Source organism: Ambystoma mexicanum, chromosome 12, assembly GCF_040938575.1.
Source record: "Ambystoma mexicanum isolate Mex_15411 chromosome 12, UKY_AmexF1_1, whole genome shotgun sequence".
NCBI lineage: Eukaryota > Metazoa > Chordata > Amphibia > Caudata > Ambystomatidae > Ambystoma > Ambystoma mexicanum.
The window spans coordinates 1,072,883,676-1,072,908,800 of record NC_090936.1 but is presented as its reverse complement, the minus strand read 5'-3'; the positions used below and the strand labels follow the sequence as shown (position 1 = coordinate 1,072,908,800).

At 45.8% G+C, this 25,125-nt stretch overlaps 1 protein-coding gene across 1 annotated transcript in view; it reads right to left on the bottom strand.

Annotated features, from left to right (window-relative positions):
- Positions 1-25,125, bottom strand: part of CHCHD3 (coiled-coil-helix-coiled-coil-helix domain containing 3) — a 1,467,811-nt gene that overhangs the window by 888,305 nt on the left and 554,381 nt on the right. The window lies entirely within an intron of this gene.

The window sequence follows — 25,125 nt, the reverse complement described above, 5'->3', positions numbered from 1 at the left end:
GGCATCCCTGGATCCTTACTGCTTAGGAATCACGAGTAAAGGGTTTGTTCACACGCCCTAACAGCATTATGAAGTCTGCCGAGCGCAACATGACTTAAGTTTCAGCTCTAAACCTCACTGTGGTTTTGGCCCACCCGTCGGTGCAAAGGTTTTCCGTTTGCTTTGCATTATTGCACCCTTCTTGCCTCAGAGAGCAAGCCCATGGGATAGAGGCTTGTTAAGTTGATGTCAGCAAGGTACACATTAACGTCCAACTAATACTATATTCAAATGGCAAATCGATTATAAACGTCGAATGATGCAACCATGAGTTTTTACCCGTTTCTGCATGCAATACATTGGCTCTTGATCTGGCTAGGTCAGAATATGAAGCTACAGCATATGCTACATCCAGTTTTAACAACGCATACCTCAGACCACACACTGCTCTAGCCACCATCATTGTATTCGGGGGCAATAGGCTGAGTAGTGTGGGCTCCCTTTGCTCCCTCCACCTGACCCCCCCCTTACCCAAGTAATAACATAGCAGACCAGTTTTGTTGAAAAATTATAGGCCGTAGGCATTCTTTATTTTCTTACAGAAGATACATAACAAAAACAGTAACACCATCATTAGCTTTTGGGTTCCTGGGTTCCTTCCTTCCCTTCCCTTCCCTTCCCTTCCCTTCCCTTCCCTTCCCTCCCTCCCCCTTATCCAGGTCCTAGGAGCTTGCCCGAGAGAGGCGAGCTCCTTACCTGGTTTGTTCGGTTTCTCTTTTCCTGGGGTTACTTATACCCCTGAGCCCTTTTGTTCTGCTCTTGGGGGCCGGGCTTCCCCCGGCCTCCTGATGATTACTTCTTGCACCTTTCCCAGGTGCCATTTCCTGTATTTCCTGCTCCTTTTGTGTTTAGGGGCGCCATTGGGACACCCCTCCCTCCTGTTTATGCACCGTTTCCCCGCACCCTGCGCCTAAACTCCCAGGCCCTCTATCGTCCCGTATTTCATACGGTCCGGGCCCTGGGGAACATAACCGTATTACTTAACAGTATTCTTCATTACTCGGATTCCTATTCTCCCTGAACTTATTCTTTAATCTATCCGAGAAACCCCTCCCATAGGAAGCCACCTAAAATAGATACTTTTTTTGCCCATAACCCAGGGGAGGAGATAGCAGCATGAGGAGCGAGGGCAGGGATTAGAAATCAGTCAGGTGGCATGTGCCAGGTGTAGCCCGGAAAAGTAAATGTAGGCAGTTCATAGGAGAAGTGGAGGGGCCAGGCTGCGTCCGCCAAGTGCACCCGGGTGAAGATTTGGGTGGCAGAGCTATTCCCTTCCCCCAAGGGTCACATTATGGTAAGGAGCAGGGGGGTGGTGGAATGTTTGGGCGGTCGGGCAGCATCCGCCAGGTGGGGCCTGGGCGACAATTAATGGTGAGGGCAGTGGGGCTCCCAGCACAGCGATCGTGTGATTAGAGGGAGCGCTGTGCTGATAAACCTGCCGGAGGCGGGGTTTTAAGTGCGGTGCACTCTCTCTTCACAGGAGCAGTGCACTGACAGCCCTGCCAGCAGTGATGACCTGGGGAGTTACAAGGCTCCCCCTGTCATTGGGCAGTTTACCGGGCCATACAGAATTTCCAAGCCGCACCAGCTTGTATGGCCCAGGACATAATTAAGCATTATGGACCTTGCTCTATGGTGCTATCCTTGGGCCCTGACGACCGTATTAAAGCCCCAAACACGTGGTCTATATAGCTATTATGTCCAATTATGTTGGTAGAAAGGGTGTTACAAAATAAAAAGCCAATCTGCCTGGAGTGGTTCCTGGGAAAGTTCCCAGCAGCCATGTACACATGTAATGAGGGAGGGAGGGGCAGGGCTTAGGAACCAGCCAGTCCGCATCTACCGGGTGCGGCCTGGCAAGGCAATGGAGTGGCAGTCGGGTGTAGTCAAATGGGAGAGGGTGGATAGCATCTTCAAGGTGGGGGGGAGGGCAAGCACTTTCTGGTGGCGAGGGGGCGCCTGTCAGGTGTGGGCCAGAGGAGGAGGACAACAGCGCTGGCAGCAGGGCTCTGAGGGGCAGTCCCATGATGAGGGAGCACCACACAATGAGGACTGCAGGCAGTGCGCACACACCAGGGGAATTACATATCCTTGTACGGGCTAATATCCGGGCCATACAAAAGTTCTAAGCCATACTGGCTCGAATATCCCAGAAACTAGCCAATGGGGGAGTGTGATGTCATACCCTCAGGATAGAAATTACAAGTTACTCACTGTAGTGACTAACGTACTCTAAGTCCATAGTCCTCTTTCCTGCATACTGCATGGGCGTCCCTCACTAGGGACGGGAGATGTAACCTTTTTCACCAGAGAAAACCTTCCTCTTTAAATTAAGAGGCGCGGCTCCACCCACTGGCGCCACTCCTCAGTCCCCCTTGAGGAGTCAACAATATTACAATTGCCTAAGTGACACCAGTTTTATTAGGGGGAGGAAGGTGGGATGTATAGAGGAAAGGGGGCTATGGACTAAGAGTACGTTAGTCACTACGGTGAGTAAGGGAGTAGTTTCTTACCTGTAACTCCATTTCTCCAGCATTGGTATCTTTCATGGATTCACATGCTTAGAATATTCCCCGTCGTCAGACTGGGAACCCTCGGTACACATATATAGTCATTTCCTATAGGAAAAAACTTCCGACACTTGTGTGTCCTATCCACGTCTACGTCCTCTCCGGGGCCGTCCACGCAAGCCCCGTTGGACGTAATGGTATAAAAGGCCCCGTCCCCGCGGGTCCCGTCAGATTTCGGCCCCTCCAAAGTAGAAAAGGGGAACCTGCTTATGCACATATCTTGCACATTGCAATCCGGGGAGGCTGGCGGGCGCATGTGAATCCATGAAAGATACCAATGCTGGAGAAATGTAGTTACAGGTAAGAAACTACTCCCTTCTCCAGCATTGGATCTTTCATGGATTCACATGCTTAGAATAGATTGTATAGCGGTATCATAGAAGACGGAGGTGAGAATGCAATGTAATTCACTTTTACAAGAAAAAAACACTCTCAGTCCAAATATGTATATGTGTGTAAGCAGCAACATATTTTTAGATGTAAACATATTCATAATACATACTTAAGATCAAGGGAACAAACATAGGCAAGGTAAGAGATAACAGCTTCACCGTATTTGGCTTACCTCATTGAAACAGATGGCGCAGCACTGCCCTTCCCATCTGTACCTCATCCGCATGCTGCCTTTCCAGGCATTAATGGCGTGTAAACGTGTGTGGAACTGACCATGCCGCCGCCTGGCAGATGTCTGTCAGAGGAATTCCTGCCCATAGAGCCACGGAGGAGGCTGTCGATATCGTGGAATGGGCTCTAGGGTGTCCTTGTAGAGGTCTCCCGGCCTTGGAGTGACTAAAAGCAATCGCCGAAGAGACCCAACGAGCCAGGCCTTGCTTGGAGATTGGCCTTCCTCTCGTCGACGGACCGTAGGCAATGAACAACTGTCTGGTAGTTCTGATATCTTGCGTCCTTTGCAGGTAAAATTTTAACGCCCTTTTGACGTCCAGAGTATGAAGGGCTTTTTCCGCCGTCGACGACGGGGGCGCAAAGAAAGTAGGAAGGACCAGGGTCGAGTGCTTGTGATAGACTGTCAGTACTTTCGGGATGAAAGTAGGGTTAGTTGATAGAATTACTTTTTCCTTAAAGAATCTCATATATGGAGGATCTATGACCAATGCCTGTAATTCCGACATTCTTCTAGCCGATGTAATAACAATTAAGAAAGCCAGTTTCCAAGATAGGAATTGCATGGATGAAGAGGACATTGGCTCAAATGGAGGCTTCATTAAGGCAGCCAACACCACATTTAAGCTCCACGACGGTGGGAACCGTTTTGTAGGGGGGAAAGTTCTAAAGAGACCCCTCATGAAATGTTTCACCAGTCTGTCACTGAATAATGGTGAAGACTGTCTCCTCCTCGTAAACCTTGAAATGGCCGCCAAGTGCACTTTGATGGACGACGCTGACAGACCACTCTCGGCTAGGTGAAGAAGATACGGAAGAATTTGTTCAGGGGGTACTTCCAAAGGCTGAATTTCGTGCTGTGTTTGACACCATGTACAGAACCTTCGCCATTTGCATATGTATGATTTGTTAGTCGAAGGGGCCCTAGCCGCCTGCAGAATTCTCCGGCAATCCGAAGAGACTTTCAAGCTGCCAAACTCTGAAAAGTCAGGAGCCATGCTGTTAGGTTGAGGCTGTCCGGAATGTGGTGCCACACCGTTCCCTTGTCCCTGGACAGTAGGTTCGGCACCTTCTGGAGAGTTATAGGCTGTTCCAACGACAAATGTAGGAGGTCGGAAAACCATGGTTGTCTCGGCCAATACGGTGCCACTAGAATGACCCGGCATTTGTACCTGTCCGTATAAGGGGGAACGGAGGGAAAGCGTACAGGAATTTGTCCGTCCAAGGAAACGAGAACGCTTCCCCCAGGGATCCTTTATGAGGCCATCTGCTTGCGAATTGTTCGCATTTCCTGTTCTCTTTCGTTGCGAAGAGGTCGATTGAGGGGGTCCCCCACCTTTCGAAGATCATTTGTAGCTGATCGGTGTCCAGCTCCCACTCGTGTATTTGAGCAATTGTCCTGCTCAGGGAATCCGCTTGCACATTCTTCACCCCCGGGAGATGGTAAGCCACTAAGGATATGTTGTGTTTCAACGCCCAGTGCAAGATCTTTTGAGCTTCCGCCGAGAGGGTCCTGGATCTGGTGCCGCCTTGCTTTACCAAGGAGAACATGGCTGTCGTGTTGTCTGTCAGCACTCTTACTTTTGATCCTTCGATATGTGGAAGGAATGATTTCAAGGCCCATCTCACTGCCCTCAGTTCCAGCACGTTGATGTGTAGGTGCGATTCGGTCGACGACCATCTGCCTTGGGTTTGATGATCGTTCATGTGTGCTCCCCAGCCCGTCAGGGAGGCGTCCGTGATGATGGTGTTCTGAAATTCTGGCTCCTGTAGAGGAACCCCTCTGTCCAGGTTGTGAAAGATTTTCCACCATTGGAGGGATCTGATGATCCTCTCGTCGTCGACGGTTATCCTGTCTGACAACCGGCCCGTGGCCTGCTTCCATCTGTCCGACAGGAACTCCTGTAGAGGCCTCATGAACAATCGGCAGTTTGCTACTAGGTGGATGCACGAAGCCATGGAACCCAGGATTGCCACATATTTTCTCACAGAAATTCTGCTCTGTAGGCGAAGTTGACTCGTCAGTTGTTCGATCTTCAATATTCTGTCTAGGGACGGTTTTACTATTCCAGAGTGGGTTTCGAATTGAGCTCCTAAGAATTTCAAGCTCCTTGAGGGCTTTAGAGAAGACTTTTCGAAGTTCACTGCGAACCCCAGTCGTTGCAGAAGTTGTAGGGTGGCTTGGACGCTGTCGTTGGTCGACGCTGGGGAGGATCCCCTCACCAGCCAGTCGTCGAGGTACGGGTATACATGATGCCCTCCCTTTCGCAGCCAGGCTGCCACCGGTGCCAAACATTTTGTAAACGTTCTTGGGGAGGACTTTAGACCGAATGGGAGCACTGCAAATTGGTAGTGTGTCTGACCCACCATGAACCTCAGAAACCTCCTGTACTTTTGACACACCGGAATGTGGAAGTACGCGTCCTGTAGATCTAGTGACGCCAAAAATTCGTCCCTTTAGACGGATCTGATCACCTCCTGCAGTGTAAGCATTTTGAATTTTTGACTCTGTAGGGTCTTGTTGAGGTCTCGCAGGTCGAAAATAGGGTGCCATTTTCCGTTTGGCTTCTTTACCACAAAACACCGTGAGTATACCCCTAGGCCTTTCTGAGATGCAGGGACTAATTCGATGGCGCCTTTCTGTAACATGAGTGTTACTTCCTGCCGCAAGATGTTTAGATGTGGCTGGGATAGGTGTATTGGTGGACATTTTGGAGGTTTGCATTTGAATAGTAGGGAATGTCCGTACCTCACAGTGTCCAAAACCCACTGATCTGTTGTGATGGTCTCCCATTCCTCGATGCAGCTTGACACTCTTTCTCCCAGAACGGTACGCTTCCCGTCATTGCTGGTCTTTCTGTTTGCTCGTCAATGACGAATAAGTTGGTCGTCTCTTGGAAGACTGGAAGTTTCTGCGCCGGTTTGAGGTCTGAGAGGCGCGTCTATATCCTTGGGAAGGATACGCTGATCTACCAAAAGATCTATCCCTGGGTGCTGAGAACCTTGAGTTTCCAGATGCTCCTCTAAAGGGACGAAAAGAACGAAAGGGCTTACCACTCTGGAGAGAACCCAACGAGTGTGCTGTATCAGAGTCCTCCTTCATGCCTTTCAAGGCCTCGTCCACCTTTTCTCCGAAAAGAAGATCACCCTCGAAGGGCATGTCTAAAACTTTATACTGAACTTCGGGTCTGAAGTTGGTGCACTTAAGCCAAGCCTGGCGCCTCAGAACAACTCTGTTATTTATTTGTTTAAAACCCGAATCTGCCAGGTCCACCGCTATGTTAATAGCATGATTCGATGCTTCTTCGCCATCTCGAACCAGGGACATCGCCGTTCTTCTATGTTCTTCCGGGAGGTGGTCCAGGATAGGTGCCAGCCTGTGCCACATCTCCCTGTCATATCTGGCCACAATCGCCAGGGAATTAGCTGCTTTCATCGTTGAGGCCCCCACAGAAAGAACCTTCTTACCAAACACGTCTTGGCGCCTCGCCTCGTTATCTGGAGGGGTAGAGCATTTATGTTGGGCCTTTGCTTTTCTCGTCGCCGCCGACACCACCGAGTCCGGTGTAGGTTGAGCCGAAAGACACTTTGGTGTAGAGTCTGGCACTTTAAATTTCTTTTCAATGGGACCTTTGACAGCCGGTTCAGAAAAAGGGTGACGCATTGTTTGAACACCTTCTTTCCAGACATGGTCTAAAATGGGTATTGAGAATATTGAGCGTCTACTCTTGCCCATATGGTCAAAAAGAAAACAGTCCTTTTTCTCCTCCTGTTGGACCAGGCCAAACTCCTTGCACGCTTTTTCCATCATAGAATGAAAGGCACCTATATCGTCCGGTGGTGACGGGTGAGTGGGACTCTTTGGAGTTTCCATTTTCACATCCGACACCCAGGATGGATCCCTAGATGGTGAGAGGGATATATCCGACGCTGACCCATGGTCAGATAGGGAGTCCGAAAGCTCACCTTCCTCCTGGACTACTGGAGTAGTTGGAACCCCGATCGATTTTGTCGGGCGGTGTGAAGGGCGGGGGGTGTCGACGGTACAGGTGGAAGCCTTTCGTCTAGTGATTTCAGCAGCGAGTGTAAGGAGGACAGTACCTCCATGGACAGGGTCGCCTGAGAGCTTAGCGGTTTGGTAAGCACCTGAGAGCAGGTTGCTCCTGATGGAAACCTGGCTCGTAGACCGAGGTCCTCCGGGCTCACAATTCTGAAGCCGTCGTCTTCTTTCGAGGCAATTGACACTGCCTGTTCCTGTAGCAATGTGTCAGGCAACCCCATATCGAATACTTCAGGTCTCCAGCCCAGAACGTCCATCGACGAGGACATCGTCGCCGAGGTCGTCGCAGGGTTGACGACTGGTGAAATCGACTGCGTCAGCGGCAGTGAGGACACCGATTGGTTCGTCGACGTTGGGCCTGCAGGTGGTTTAGGCGGTCCCGCCTTCACAGCGCTCTCCCTGCGTTTTTCCGCCTCTCTACTCGTGGCTGATCTGTGTTGATCGCCCGAGGAGGATTTAGGCCTCTCCTTTCCTTTCTTCGACAAAGTTGACGAAGAGGTCTTGATTGCAGAGTCTTTAGAAGAGTCCTTAGAGGAGTGACTCCGTGGAACGTCCTTTTCCGCAGGTCGTGACTTCTTAACCGGAGGTTCCAACGAAGTTGAGCGTCGAGGGGCTCCTGATGCCACGCTGCGCACAGAGCCTACCTCTGACTGAGGATACGCTCCCGCACCGTCATTTAACCAGGATACCAGCCGACGATTTCGATCCTTCAGGATTTTCTGGGAAAAACCCTTACATATATCGCACTGGTCTGCCGAGTGGTGAGGGTGGAGGCAATAAATACAGTCTAAATGGCTGTCCCCCTCGTAAACCTTCTTCAATCCGCACGTGGCGCACGGGCGAAATAGAGGTTTTCCCGACATTCCGAAAAAAAATGAACAAACTCACAGGAGTTCGACAATTCGACAAATCTAGAAGTAGAGACTATGCGAGGAGATCCCACTATCTTTGGAGACGGTTGAAATCTGACGGGATCCGCGGGGGCGGGGCCTTTTATACCATTACGTCCAACAGGGCTTGCGTGGACGGCCCCGGAGAGGACGTAGACGTGGATAGGACACACAAGTGTCGGAAGTTTTTTCCTATAGGAAATGACTATATATGTGTACCCAGGGTTCCCAGTCTGACGACGGGGAATATTCCAAGCATGTGAATCCATGAAAGATCCAATGCTGGAGAACTTGAAATTACTCTTACGTCCCGTCCCCTTTCCTCCATACTGCATGGGCAATTACAACTTAACGTAGCCCCAGGGTGGAGAGGTGACCCTACTTAAGAAAATGAGTTTCTTAATACTGCCTGTCAGAACACATAGTGTTACATTGTATACACAAGCCCCAGCCTGCCTGAGTGTTTTGATGGCCAGGAAACAGCTGCTCAGCCACTTCGTGTGCTCTGCCAGAGATTAGCCTGTAGTCTATATTTAGCACAGAATACATTCACGTGCTTTGAGAAAGACTAATTTCAATTGAACTTTTTTACAAATGTATATAGCTAGTTATCTGCACCATATATTTAAATACTATTTTCATTTAGTGCCTGGCCACGTCTGTGTGATGTTTTTTGCATGAAAAAGCTTTCTCAGTACTATAGTGCTTTAGAAACAGTCAACTGAAGTCTTGCCTAATTGTAAAGCGCTTGGGAATGAAGAAAGGCGCTAGCTCCTTACAACAAAGGCTGCACTCTAAGTATGTTTTATACTGCACCAGTCACCACCATGGTGGGGTAATATAGCAGAAGCTTGCCCAGAGAATAATTGCAAAAGAGCAGCAGAGGATGATAAAGGGGCGTGAAGATTAAACACACATGAAATATCTGCAAAGGTACGAAAGGAATTAATGGAAAAGGGTCAAGTATTTGTGTTAGTTAGAATGCCTACAGTCAGTGAAGGACAATCAAGACATAGCACAATTCAGTAAAGCTTAATGGGCCTGGTTTCGTGGCACCTTTGCGCATCTGAAAGACATCCTTAGTTTGGTTAGATGGGAAAAAGAGATATTTCAAGAGAACTGCACATCTCAAAAAATCAACAGTTCGGCAGTACATGGTTACTGGGTTGTGTGTGCAAGTCATCTAGGTGGGTTAAGGTGCCTGCGTAAACAGAGGATCATTGCATACCCCTAGTGCAAGGATGCATAGGTCAGGAATGTGATGCATAATTTGGTTAGACAGATGGAGTGTTCCGATATTTGAGGTCTGTTCGGAGCCAGGTTCAATTGCCATGATTGGTTGGCTTACTTGGTATGTGCATTGTGGTGGAACACTGAATTTGAGCATTTTAATCCAGGGAGCAGTTAGTGGAGACCTCAATTGGCTTTCAGGAAAGCCATTAAGTGTGGCTGTGTGAAAATCCTGGTAGTGGTGTACCTCTAGTAGGGCAACAGACGTCCTGTTGTAGCCTGTAAAATGCTCTCCTGTTGTAGCCTGTAAAATGCTCGTGTTCCATAGTTTAGGCAGCAGCTGGTTCCTAAATAACATTGTGGGAAGACCAGGACACACGATGTGGAGGTATACACAATGCAAAAGTATAGTGACATCATCTTGGACTCTTCTCCTCGCTTAGCCAAGTCGGTCAGCCAAACCTCATTACTTCTTACCACTTCTCATTCACCCACAGGATGTGGTTACAGAGTAAAATTGTCCCGCTGCCAGCACTACATTCATCCCTTTTAAGGGTGGCTATATCAACCCACACACCCCAAGCCCAGTTTAGTTAAGTCCCATCATCATTTAGGTGTGACCTCTGCCAGCTTGCATCTGCTACACAAACCTGATCAAAGTGAATGCAATAAATACAGGGGAAAGTCTGACCATGATGATCTAAAAAGGCTCTGAATTTCCTGCGGAAAGCTTATGCATGCTTTCCCCATATTTCCCCGGAGGCGAGGTACTTTATCCTTGCAGAGTATTTAGCACTGGTTCCACCCACTTCTGACGGAACACCATTTTTAATGACCGTATATCACCATGCCATACATGTGATGCTATATTGCTTGAACTTATCTGCTTCAAGGAGGTGGCTGGTGCTGGTCTGCAATGAGCGACAGTTGTGCCCGTCACCAATTATGCTGGAGTCAGACAGGGCAGGTCCCGCGTAACCATAGCGCTCCTGATTCAGCTGCTGTTATAGGGAAATCCGTTTCCTCTTATAATTTAGTACCCATGCAAGGCTAGAGGCATTTTAATTCCACAGCCTTCTGGGTGTACTGGCTGGGGTATTACATGGCCGTTTTTGTAATGGGGTGTTCATGCGCATCCTGGCTAAATAGTGTGTGGCGGGGCACGCATAGGCAGCAAGACTCAAGTAGCGGTGTTCACTGACATCTCATCCGGCATCTAGAAATTGATGGCAGGGGCACGAGTGCTCCAGAGATGAGCTGGTGAAGCGGGTAAGTTAAATAACGCTGTATGTGCGTACACAGTATGGGATGCAGATGGAGTGGGCGGTAGATTAGGTGCCAGCATTTTAATATTTGATGGCGACACTGGCTGCAAGACGAGGGGTTACGATGCCATGCAAACACTTTACCCTAGACTGTATGAAAACGTCTTACAATGCCAAAGTGTGTGTGTGAGTGAGTGAGTGAGTGAGTTTATTTTAGGGACAAATGCAGGCAAAAAGGTTTTTGGTGACTGTTAAAAAAAAAAAATCTTAAGTGTTGGCTGCAGACATTGGGTCAAACTGCATTTTGCCAGTTCGAATCCCAGCAAGTCCGTCTCAGGCTCAAGGACTGTTAAATTCAGTTATAATAACACTTCTTTATATGCGGATGTAATTTGGCACGACACGCTATGTCAAGTGTATACATATCGTGGGTGTGTAAATATATGCAGCACGGCACTCTGGAGTCAAAGTGGTCAGTCACACTGGCAATCAATAGCTCTTCGCAGTGTTCCTGTGCTACGAAACCTTGAGGCAGAAACACCAAGGAGGGAGTAACAGCCTAATGATGAAAAGCCAGCGGTTCTAAATGTACAAGGATTGGCTTCCCGACATTCGGTCTTCAAGCCACAAGGGAGCACAGTGGAAGCATCCATCGCATTTTACCCATGAAATGAGGACAATCCGTTACTGTCACTGATCATACTTGGTTAGGTTTTTTGTTTGTCCCTGAAACAAAGCCTGGTGCCGTCTGAGCAATCACATGCTGCCTAGCGGCTATGTAGCTTACTTTAAATTATTTCAGAATCATCTAAAATGACTCATTTTTCTATTAAAATGATGAATGGACCAAATGAGCTATGTAATAAATACAGCGTGGTGGCAAACAGGATTGTGTTCTCCGGAGGGCGAAGGTCTTACCCCATTTGGCAATTCTGACCCGCAGTGCTTTCCAGAGAAGCCATGCCGCAAATGAAGCTGGTTCTGGACGAGCAGAGAAAAGCACGAGTGAGATTTGTACCACGCACACAAGATAGCTTACCTTTGCCGCAAGTGTATGGGACATGAAAAAAAAAACATACTTCCTAAAATAGGAATTTGGATACTGAAGATTACCGGTGCTGCGTTATATCATTATGTCAATAGGCTTGCACACGGTCATGGCAAATCACAGTAGTAGTTTTGATTGCCTTGGCTTGTACGTTGAGTGGCGTGCTGTGCCCCGGGCCAGGGATAAGCAGACCTTAGTCTGGGCAGATAAGAGGAGGGGAAAGCATGAAATGGACACAAACCTTATGAAACGTAGTAAGGGTCTTCATGCATACCGCCTACAACGGTGCGCACACTTATGTAGAGACCAGAGTGAAGGCCCCCAAACTCATGGTTTCCAGGCTGAGTCAGTTCAATACAGTACACTTAAATTGAGTTGAGATAAATGGCAGGCAGAGCAGCATGGAAGCCACCACAAGGTGGAACTGGCCACAAGGACACAAGGCTCTGGACGACCAACATGCAGCCACCGAGAGGGTGGAACTTCTGACTGGAGAAAAGATGGACACCTGCCTTACAGAGTCGCATCCAAAGATCTAAGGCAGGGGTGCCAATGTTCCAATTTTTTTAAAAAAAATTGTTTTATTTAAATAGCGGCAAGCAATGGCCCGTAGACATACGGACAGAGACAAAAAAAAAAGCCAAAACAGACAATTAAGACTCAAACCTATACAAGAACAAATAAATACGAGAACAAAAATCCAAACAAGTAAGGGCAGTGAGGAGAAAAAGCAAGGGAAAATAAGCACTTGTTACTACCATCACGTTAAAAACAAGACAACATCATACAAAAAACAGCAAACACAGAAATGACTATCAGATTAACCAAAATAGAGACCCTACACCCCTCGACTATCAATCTCCGATTAGTCTAACCCGGGTGAAAGTCTTCACAAATAATTTTTTGAAATTAGGGAGGTTACTGCAACCACACCCTACCAATATACAATCTCTATGTTCCTGGGTACACCAATTGTCTAGTTGGAGCAGCTGATGGACCTTAAGTCTGAAAATATAATAATCCCTGGACCAATTCGCTGACAAAGTCATACCATCACTAGTTTTTGACACTTCCTTGGGTTCCTTCCCTGTTGGCTATTCCACGTTTGCAATCACAAAGTTTCTCTTATCCATAGCAAAGTCTCTTGGGGACTTATCCGGGGCATATATATTTTGCCAATATGTAGGTGCTTGTTACTATTTTCTTTGGCATGTAGCTATTTATCAGGCTCAAATTGCACAGTTTATTCCTCCTCCATCCTAGGATGACCCATCAGCGACTGAGACAAACCCTCTGGCATACGATTGTCCACCCTATTGTTTAGAGAAAGAGCTGATGCTGCCAAGGAGGTAGTAAAATTCACAATGTCTCCAGCTTGGTTACACTTGACTGCGATTCCGAAAACGCTAGTATGCTTCCCCAAAGTAGGGCTTGAAATTGCCAGGTGCTGGGAGCCATTTAATTCCTAGTTATAGCCAAGGGGAGCCTGGCTAGCTTGAAGCCAATAGCTACCAGGAGCTATTCATGACTTCCCAGGCAAGTGATGCTGTTGGGCGTCTTGACCCACGTTCAAGTTATTATGCTACAACATTTGGTGCTGTGGGCTTAGAAAATCCAAGATGGCGGAAAAGCCCACATTTGCGCCAGAATCTAGGAGAACCGCGCAGTTTTGCGCACACCAAAATGGTCGCCCGACCTGCCACCCACCAGTGTAAAGAAATATGGTTCTGTTCAAAATCTGTTTTTATTAATGTCAAACATTGCTAAAATCATGGGCCCGAAACCACCAAACAAAAATCCAACTCTGGTTGAGTGTTCTACTTTACTCTACTGCAGATCCACATCAATGCCATGTCAAGCAAGGATCATATACCATCAAGTAAAATCCTTTCTTTTTGAAATGTATTAATTCAAGACAGCTGTCAAAAATAAGTACAGTACCGGCATTGGACACTAACCGGCGCTAGCGATCTAAACTCTGATAGGAGAACTGTATTTCAGGAGTTGCAAAAGGATCCTGAGCTAGCTGGGACTTCAAAGGCTTGCTGATTAATGAAAATTCTTAACACCTGCTTTCCCAGAAGGCAGTCTGATTCAATTAACAGTTCAGAGACCCACACAACAGCCCAGGATATCACATGGCCCTGTTGATTGAGAAGGAGGAGTTTCCCCTGCAGCCTGCAGGACACAACACAATAGACCCTTTCAATTGAATAGAAATGCAGATTAGGGTGTAACTGTCCACAGCTGCCCTGCCAGGAAGGAGAGGCCTGTGAACTCCGACTCACCAAGTTTCTGGGGGCGGGCCAGACTGGTATGTGAATTCAATTAAGGGAAAATGTATGTCTGATTAAATTGCTTATAAAATCTTGTATTAAGCTCACAGACATGTACAATTTGGGGGTCCTTAATATGGAAAATGCCCTCACGAATTGAGACCAAACTCCACTTTGTGCGGTATTCTGGGACCGAACCCCGCTATTTATTAATATTGCAGACACTGTGTTTAGGATAGAGACATAGTAATTTCCAGTAATATGCTCAGGGAAGGGGTGCAGGTCTGTGTAAATTTTGATAAAAAACCAATATGGGGAAGTCACTAAAAATCACAAAATTTTGCCATTTTTGAACCCAGGCTCTTAGGGGGATCAGAGTTGGGCAAAAGTGCATCTTAAATTAATCTGTGATATGTGTATGTAATTTCAACAACGTGTGTACCTGGGAAACCTTTTAGTTTTGAAAAATTCATTTTCTAAGTAAAAGCAAAGGGGCGTTTCTTCAATAGATTTTAAAATGATGACTCACTCTGACTCACTCTGACACACTATCCCTTCTCAAATCAGGTCACAGAGAATCCTTGACCTATCAAATCATGAGAGGTTTGGGCATGCAGAATGAGCCGACCCACCCACTTTCAAAACACATAAAAAGAGACCGCTTTGGACAGGCAAGACACTCACTTTCCATTTTCTTGCGAAGCACTCTGCCGGACCAGACAATATCCAGAAGGACCATCTCCAGAACTTAGAATCCAGACTTCGGAACTTTTTCAGCAGGCCTCAAAATCCTTTGCAAATTATTCAATCAGCCGGGCTGAGCTGTTTGATTCTGGCTAGAACCCAGTGCCAGTACCCAGAAAGCAGTGCTGTATCCAGAATCCATTTGATCCAGACCAGCAGAACCAGAGGCCCAGACCAGACAGCAGTGCCGCTAGCAGACCCAGATCAGACCGCTGTGAGCATAACCAGTACCAGAAGCCGCCAGAAGTCCAGTCCAAACCTGACCAGACCTTGACGGCCTATTTCAAATTTATAGTGGGAGTACTCAGCTAGAACTGTGCAGAACCCATCTCTTAGTTTAAAATAATATGATTCAAAACATTTGAACCTGTCCAGCACTGCATCATAGGAATCTTGTGTTCATTCTTTCATTTCAAAGCTGTAAAAGTGTCATTTTGTCATTCTGAAGTTTACTTTCATTTCGAGAAACTACCTTCACTAAATCGTCCGTATCTTTTGACTCGTAGGTGCTAGGAACGAGATTTAACTTTCATTTTAAAGCTAAGATTCCAACAAGCTTTCCAACAAGCCTAAAACCTCCTACTCATTATAGTTTTTCCGTAATCCCGCTCGACGCACTCGGAAAAAGTGCCGCGATTTGGTCCAATTAGCTCCTGTCAAAATAGCCGCTTTTGCTTGAACTGCTAAAATTTGTTTTCAACCTGCTAATCCCTCATTGAGCATCGCGAGTGTGACTTGAACTAATCTTAAATAGATATCACCTACCCTGAACCTCCTACAGGGAATTAAAATCATTTTTTGCATATTTTTCCATTCTTCGCAAATCACACTTAAAGTATTTTGCCTGTGTTTTAAAATCATCCCTGCTTCTCTAAGCTTGCTGGGGGGAACGGGAACTGAACTACATTTGATTGTATTCCTGAGAACTGTGTGCTCTCCTTTACATCTTTTTATATTGCATAGGGGGAGGGGAGTGAATTGCCACCAGGGGAAAAGGGAACATATCTCTTGTGAAACCCTATCAGTTTATTTCTGTGCCACATTCTTTCCATCATTGTTTTTCCTTGAAACCATAAAAGCATTCTCAGTTACCTTTTCCTTCCTATACCAACTCCTAATTAAATAAGCGTACAATTGTAATATTATCCATTGTTGATCACTGTCCTATTCTTAAGTGTGATATCAAATATTAATTTATTATAAAGGTGTGATATATATATATATAGTTTAATTTTTCCAATAAATCTTTTAAATTGCAAAATTTCCTACTTCTTGGCTCAGTGAGGTCAGGGGGATTCAAAGAGAGGGGCGTTATATAAGGGTTTATCATCCAGAGTATAACTTGTCACAAAAATATATAAATAAAGGCTTCCCTTGGGCGTCCCAGACGAGGCACTGACTTAGTGGGATTGCTGAATTGAAGTCACTTAACAATGCCATACAAACAGACAATATTAACTGTGTAGGTTTGGGAATGTGTATAAAGGCGAAGAGGAGACACACCCAAGAGACACTTAGGATACTGGACAATATATAATAGACAAAACGTTAAGAGTTTGCATTTTACGCACAAGTTAGATTTACTGTGCACCATGTACTAGCTGCTGGTTTTCATATGTAGCTCCTGCTTAAAGGATGTTACCCGATACCCAGGAGTTGGTTTTTGCTCCTGATCAACAAATCCTATTTTTGACCCCTGCCAAAATAATGTTGTCTGGGTTATTAATCAGAGCAAGTGGCCAAGGAGAAGGGCAGCAACTGCACCAACAGCAGAAAATGCAGAGGCAGCAGTTGCCAGTCCAGAACTCTGAGGAATAATCTGAGGCTTAATAAGGGCCAAGACCTGTAGGTCCGAGAACCCTGGATAGGCTGGACTCCCAGTATAAAGCAGAGCCTGTGGAGAGGTTTCAGGAGCTGGACCCTTGTGACCGATTGAGCCCATCTTGGCCTGCCTACTGGTGTGAAGGGCACACATTCACCATCTGTGAGAAGGGCAAGCCTTGGAGTGGGATGGTGGAAACTATATCTTATAAAGAGAGAAAGAACAAGCTATTCCTCAAGGGTTAGAAGGGTACCACAGCCCTTGTATGAAAAAGCAAGGTCACAGCATTATACTGGGAAGAGTAATTTATCTCATACCAGAAAGATGGGGAGGGGTACGAGATTGCTTCATGAGTGAGATGGGCTAGGTACCCCATATAGTGCATTTGGCGACTATAAACCCTGGATCAAGAAGAAGCAAATCGCACACTATTCTCCTTATGTGGATTTCAAATAGCAAGCTGTGCACTATATCCCTGTGAATAGAATTTGTGTCAAAGGAGTAGTTGGGTGGGATAACCCTGAGCCAAGAATTGGTTGTATGCTATAGTACAGACTGTTGTGTTTAGAGAACCTGGGGAGACCGGTAAACCCACAACAGAAATAACCCTGCCACTGCAAAGTCAGACAAATTCTCAACTATTTGCTTTAGGACATGCACACTGCCAAAAGCCAAAAAATTACGGGATTAAAAAATTGCTGGGAGTTATTTATCTCCTGCTCGTAGCTTAAGAGAGCTTGGTTAGCTTAGCACCAACAGATAACAGGAGCTAATTAGGCCTTTCCAAGCCAACTGGTAACATACAATTATACCTTTGTTGACATTAACTTTGAGCGCTTGGTAAGTCTACAAGAGAGAATTAGCAGCATTACTTATTTGCTGGAGCCAATCAGGAATTGCAGGATAATGGTTTCATCTACTGGCCAAAGTCTGTTTCCTATGACCCCTTACTGAAACCTGCACAGCACACAATACTCCTCCCAAGCTAAGCTACATTCCTTTCACTTCTACCTGCTGCTGCTCGCCGTCCCCTAATCCTACACAAGCCCTCACCAGAGCACACTTCCCGCAACTAATGATCAATCACCTTCCTGTTTCTTTTCCATGCTTCTTCCGCTCCTCTACCAGCTTCATGGAGATGGAAAATGTACTCTTGAACTCCTTTTCAAAGTTATCAGGTAGCCATCTTTGTTTTGTTAATGCATTCTTGCATGCATTTTTTGCATCAAAAAATTTGCTTCTGCAAGTGCCAATGTCAATAATACTGTACGGGGAGGGGAAATAAAATGGATATTATAAAATAGATTAAAAGTTTGCATGGCAAGTGGAATGTACAGTGTTTACTGATTGAATGCAATCCTTTCTATTATATGATACCAGTTCAGAATGATGTGCTACACATAGTAATTAATGTTAAACATACAGAAAGTAAAAATTTAATTCAGTCATGTTTCTCTATGTAAAGTGACCACAACTGATGAACAGCAAGGCCTTCTGGAAGATAAATATTCCAATATTCAACTTCTAAAGATGGAAATGCAAAGTAAACCTTGCCTTTATTGTTTTTTAATGCATTTATGTTTAGTTTACAGAGAATGTATGCGGACAGTACATACTAGAACTGTTTTTGCGATTTGCACAGCCAAAATGTTTGCCTTCCATTAAAAAAGCAGTGTTCTGCTCATTACCTTTTCTCCTCAGAGCAAGGCCTCATGGAATCAAAAAACTCTGTCATAACGGGTGCTCTACAAGGGAAAGAGATCTGTCAAAGTTACATTGCTACTGAGGCATCTGCATGACATACAGGCCAGTATGGACTGAACAGACCATTGTGTAAGCAAAAACATACGCAATCGAAAATAGCTTGAAGGGAAGTGTCATGCTTACAAACAAACAAAAGGGGCCGTTTTATGATTTTGCTCTCGTGGCTGGACAGTCTAATCTCTAGTATTTACTGACTCTCTGGAAGACCCAACCGAATCCATTGTATTTGGTTGAACCCCATATCACTGGTCTCGTGATACCTGTGGTTTAAAAGCATTCCATAAGTGCATTTGGCTTTTCAAAGCAAGCCATAAAGGAACGGTGCCCCTTATTAAACTTCACATGAAAGCCAGGAAACCATTCAGAAGAATTGAAACTAAATTTCAGCTTGTTATGACAGTAAATGTTAAAGTATAATTAAATCTGCTTAAAATGCACAACCACATAGCATGCCATATACTGGCCTCACTATGTCCCATAGCAACAAAAAAATGTATAGCTACACATCTGTGACCTTTTTTGAAACTAAAATATGAAAACTCACAATTTTAACTGTACAGTCTAGAGAGATAGGGCAAATGGGTACACAATTTACCCAGTGAGCGACCCCATAATATATGATTTTGTAAGCCGTGGGACACACAGAAACTAGATTTATAAAATTGTGAAATTATTCTGCCTAAAATCTGTGATTCAGTGGTGTCAAAAACTTTGAGGAGGGCTTATGTGAAAACAGAAGCAGCATTTTAGATAAACTCCTATATCTATCCTTATGTGAGCGACAACAGAAAAGGTGGTGATGTTCGGTCTCTAGGCCCATGAGAAAATGCCATCTATTGCACCAACCAATGGGACCAAGCTGTTATGCCCTTGAGGGTGGAGTTTGCTGGATATCTAAGATCAAACACATAGGAAGAAAGGAGTTTTTGGGGAAAACAGACTAGCAAGATAGCCCGTCAGACAGAGTAGCAGATTTGGATTCCAAATGGATGGAAATCATTAGGAAGTCTCCTTAAAAGAGCCTTTTCCCACATTATACTGAAAGTAGAGGCCGTTCACAAGGCAGGGCCAAACTGCCTGGAAAGGATTTTCTCAGCAGTTGAACAGATTGAAAGGAAGTGTATACCTAATGGAGCTGCCTAAGGCTGCCTGGTATCCCTACTGGTAATGGACCTTTGAAAGAAAAAAAAATGTTAGCACAGTGACCCCAGATTATTTAGAAAAAGGCCTCCAAACCAAAAATTCTTTAAATCCCAGACAGCATTTCAAAGATTTGGGGGAAACGCCATTTAAAAATTACATCAGTGAAAGCGGGAATTTAATGCAAGGCACAAGTGCTTTGTGATTTATAAATTGAAACCCTAGGTAGCATCATCACAATGCAGCTTTTGTTCTGCAATTTGGAATCTCCGGCGGCCTTAAACATCTGAAATTGAAATGTGAATGACAAATATTTTGATTGGTCACAAAAGTAATGAAATCTGTTAGTTAGTGTACACATTGATGGCACTGGGGAGGATGCGCCCTGCCTGGCAGCCGAGGAGCCCGAACGTTCGGCTCTCCCGGTGCCCGCGGACCCCCGGTGCTTTGCCTTCTGTTGGGCCCCCGTCGCCGGGGCGCCCTTACAGGACTTAGAAGACCGCTCGGTCTTCTTCTTCTCAGCTGACGGGCTCCTTCCTTCCAGCCAGTTGGAGAGAGGAAGGTGTCGGTCCCTGATGGTCCGTTCCGACATGTTCCCGCAAAACGTACAGTCCTTCTCCACATGCGTTTTGTCCTCATGAAGGCAGTAGAGACATTTCGAGTGCTCGTCCTCCTTGAACACATTCTGCAGCTGGCATCCAGGGCAAACCCTGAACAGCTTTCAGGGCGTCGAGCTTCCTTTCTCCTGGGCCATGTTCGGGTAGGCCGCAGAAACTCCTGGACTCCTCCAAGAAGCGCAACTCAACAAAACCTTCACCCTTGAGGGGCGTAGAAAAATCCAACACGGATCCCCATTAATCGGATGTGGAGCCGGTGGAGCTTGACGCTCTATTTGACCGAAAACTTTTAAATTCTCTGAAAGTGCGAAAACGCAGCAAAAGCTCGAGAGCTAAACATGAGGACTCCCAACACTTCAGTGTGGGATGTTTTTACCCATGCATCCAAGCCCTACAATAAAACTGTGCAGTACTGGCATGGAAAACATCATGATAGCCAGAACTCCCCAGAGAGTGCACAGGGAAAACAAGAATAGGCTGCCACCCATTTTTGCCTATGTTGTGAGCACAGGAGGGCATTGCCTAAAACCACCATTGGGCTACACACACAGTAGCCTGAAACCATTGGGAATGGCAGTGCTGATTGCCAAAAAATAAGCAACTCAGAACTGTGGGGAATTCATTTTCTTAATCCCAAAAATGGTTGCATTACCAGTACTCACCACTATCAGAAAGCCGGGGTTTTAAAACCACCAGACTTTTGTGTAAAACTGAACAAATGAAACAAAACCAGGCCAAGGAAAGACTTGCTAAGAGGTGGAAGAATGTAAAACCATATTCTGAAATGACTTGAAGGAAGTAATTATTTAATGTATATGTAAAAATTGTAAGTGATTTAAACTGGGAACAAAAAGTGACATTTAGCTGAAACCTGGCTTAATAAAACTGGATTCTGCCTGACAACTACCCCCGACAGGAGAAACCTGTTCAGCCACTCTTCCCAGGCCTAGGTGCATCCTGCTGCCCCTTGCCAAAAGGAGTTGTCACCTCTCTGATTAGATTATGGGTGGAGCACCTGGGAACTGGAAAACACAGAACAATGCAACTTCCTTGACTCAGGCAAATGTTATATTGGGGGCGTCGTAAAAATAGCTTCCTCTTGGGAGAAACTGGGAGGGGCAGTGCCTCTGCTTGCAGCTGAGCTTGGGGGAAGTGGATAAACCAGTTATTCCACCCTGTGATGTGGGAAGCCACACCCCTTTTTGACCAGGGCATAATTAAATAAATGTCCGATATTGCAAAACCAGTTAAAAAGCGCAAAATGTTGTCATTTTTGAATGCAAGCCCCCAGGAAGATCAGAGGCGGACAAGCACGGACCATAAGGAATATATAATGTGCACATGTAATTTCAACAAATTGTATATCTGGGAAAGATGTATTTGAATCAAATATAGATTTGTGGGCAAACTGACCAGGGGAGGATCCTCTGACCCATAAACAGACCTCATCATGATGACAATCCATTTCCTTCCCCCAATCATGGGAGAGGGGAGAATTGGGCCAATGACAAGTAGAGAGGGGCAGGCTTCGCTAGGCCCAGGCACACACCCATTGTCAAAACACAAAAAAAGAGACTGCTGGGACAGGTAGAGACATTCAATTCCATTTGCTGCGGAGCATGCTGACCGACAACTTCACATCCAGAGATCCAGACTTCAAATCCATCAATCTCCAAAGACCAGAACTTTACTTCAGAACTTAAAGCAAGGGCCTAAACCCACAAACTGAGAACTCTTCACAGCAGGCCTCAGCAACCTTAAAATCAATTGCAAACTATTCCACAGCCGGGCGATCTGTTTGAATTCTTTTGTCAAGAACAATTGCCAGAGACCAGACCAGAGATCCAGAGTGACCCAGACCGCTGTGAGCAGAACCAGAGAGCTGACCCAGATCATTGTGAAGTGCCGAGACCAGAACCGGAGTCCAGTCCAAAACCTGACCAGATCCGTGGCGAGGCCTATTTCAAATTTATATTGTGAGTACTCTTAGTTAAAATAATCTAATCCAAACTATTTTAACCTAAGTAGAACAGCCTCCTAGAAATCATGTCATCTGTCATTTGTAAAGCTGCACAACTGTCACCTGTCAATTCTGAAGCTGCAAGCTGTCACCTGTCATTTTGAGTTACTTTAAATCCGAAAAACTACCTTTATTTAATAGTCCGTATCTCTGGAACCGTTTGGGCTAGGAACAAATTTTAACTTTCATCATGGTTTCAGGCTACTAAGCTTTCCAACAAGCCTAGAACCGACTTCCTACTCCTTATACTTTTCCCGCAATCACGATATACGCATTCGCGAAATTTACCGCGATTTGCGATTTTGGCTCAATTTCTCCACTTGTCAAAATAGCAGCTCCATTCTTTCTTTTGTTAAAATCCGTTGCAACTTGTTAATAACTCAGAGCATTGCTAAAGTGAGCCTGAACTAATACCAACACGCATCTCCCACTCACCCTGAATCTCTAGAGGTAATTAAAATCAGTTGGCACATTTTCCCATCCATTGCCATCACATTTAAAAGCATTTTGGGCCTGTGTTTCAAACTCCTACCTGTTTCCTCTAAGCTTGCTGTGGGGCACTGAATTTCGTATTGTATTTGATTGCATTCCTGAGAACTGTGTGCCTCTCTTTCCATCTCCTTCCATTTCTTACATTGCATAGGGGAGGGGGGTGAATTGCCAGAGAAAAAGTGATTATCTTATCTTTTGCTAAAATCATATCAAGTATTTCTGTGCTGCATTTTATTCCTCATTGCTTTTCCCTTGAAATCATAAAAGTATTTTTGCTACTTTATCCATCGTATACTAAATCCTCATTGATTGTAAAGAAGTGTGCTAGTGCCAGATTACCCATTGTTGATCAACATCATATGTCTAAGTGTACTATCAGATATTAATTTATTATAAAGTGTGATATATATATATGTATATATATTGTTTAAATTCTCAAATAAACCTTTTAATTTGCAAAACAAACCTACTTCTTGGCTCAGTGGGGTAAGGGGGATTCTAAGAGGGGGGTGTTATACAAGGGTGGTCATCCAGAGTACTGAACTAGACATAAAAATACATTAATAAGCGTTTTCCTCAGCATCCCAGACTAGGCATTGACTTGGCTGTAGTGTTGATTGAATATCGCTTACATCAGCGTGCGGTAAAAATCTGAGGATGGCTGCCAGAGGCGGGGCTTAGGGAGAGGGCAGTCATTGGCTGGGAGCAGTATGACCCAGAGACCAGTGATTGGTTACTACTGAGAAAGACACATCAGAAACGAAACTGATACTGATTTTCTTCTTTACCGAGGATTCCCGGCCTGACGACGGGGAATATTCATGAGCATGTGAACCCATGCCAGACCCCATGCTGGAGAAATACGGTGACGAGCTAGAAGAAAGCAGCCCGCCAATGGAACCGCAAAACCACGACAGGCCCGCTCACCCCCATTTGGGACAACCCAGACTCACCCCGAACAATTTCAATAAGTGGAAAGCGGGAGACCTATGCCTCATCACGGACTTCTTTGACAACGGCGGCCCCCTGTACTTCGAAACCTGCAAGATCAAATTTCATGTCTCGGAAACAGAAAGGTTTTGATACGCACAGTTTAGGCATTGGCTATCAAGCGAAGCAGTCAAGCAAGGCGGAAGCAGAGAAATGTCAACCCTAGAGAGAACTCTCACGGCCGCTCCCCCTAAAGGGAAAGTGGCCACCTTGGACAGTCTGCTTGATAAAACAGACGCAAGAAGGAGCCCTACATGATAAAATGGGAAAAGGACTTAAGCAGAGAGATCGACTCAGCGGAATGGAATCGCATCTGGGCCTGTGCACACAAAAGCTCCAAATGTATAACCAACAAGGAAGGTGCCTTCAAGGTAATTTACAGATGATATCGAACCCCGGAGATTCTCAACAAATGCAACCCTTCCATCTCCGGGCACTGCTGAAGAAGATGCTCAGACAAAGGCGCACTATACCACCTACTCTGGGCCTGCCCCAAAACGGCCCAATTCTGGAGGAATGTCCTCGACCAAATCAAACTAATTGCAGGCCTCACAATTCCGTGGGACTCTGGAGTCATCCTGCTTGGGGCTACAGACGAAGGTCAACTCCCGCTAACCGGCAGCCTAGCCGATCTGTGTTTGCACCTCCCACCGGCTGCAAAAATATCAATCGCCAGACTATGGAAACACCCCGAGGGCCCATCAATCCCAATGTGGTGGGCCAAATGTTGGGAGATAGGGGCAGCAGAGAAAAATCACGGCCACTTGCTTTGACAACAGAAGCAAATTCCACCAAATCTCGGCCCCCTTCCTAGACTAGACGCAGAAGTTCCCGGGATGGCAAGACAGCCCCCAACCCTGCGATGGATGGAAAAACTGGACTAACAGCACCCTACGGAGGCATCGCGGGTGCACGTAATCCCGAGGTTCAGCCGGAACCCAACACAGACAAGCCTCCCACCTCCCTAGCCGCAAGGCGAACTCCGGCCATGGGTACGCCCCCCCACCCTAAGATACCAAAGCAAGAAAGGGACTCCCGAAACAGCTTTCTGTGAAAAGTGACGTTCCCTGTGTCTCCCCTCCCCACCCCCCCCGTTTTCTTTTTTTGCCTTTAGATCTACTGTTTTACCAGTTTGTTGAAACGAAGCTTCAATGTACCCTTGAATCCGATGACATGGCGGTAGTTGTAGGTTTCATGTCCATTTTTTGTTATTCCTCCCCGTGCGAAAATAATAAAAAGTGTTGAAAAAAAATCCTTGTTGACATCCAGATTGGTACCTGAAAAAAGGAAACCACCCCTACTACATCCATTACTGAAGAACCAGTCTATCAATACAAAAGATCTTAAGAATGTTCACCCCATCTCCCAGTTTCTGTTTCTGGTACAAGAAATGGAACATACGGTCATCAGTCAACTGAGAACATTTTTAGAGAATTGCTGACATATATGGTCCAAAATGGCTTTAGGCCACGGGACAGCCAAGAAATGGTGATTACAACTCTTCATGAAAAAATGCTTAAGGCGGTAGCTAGCACCA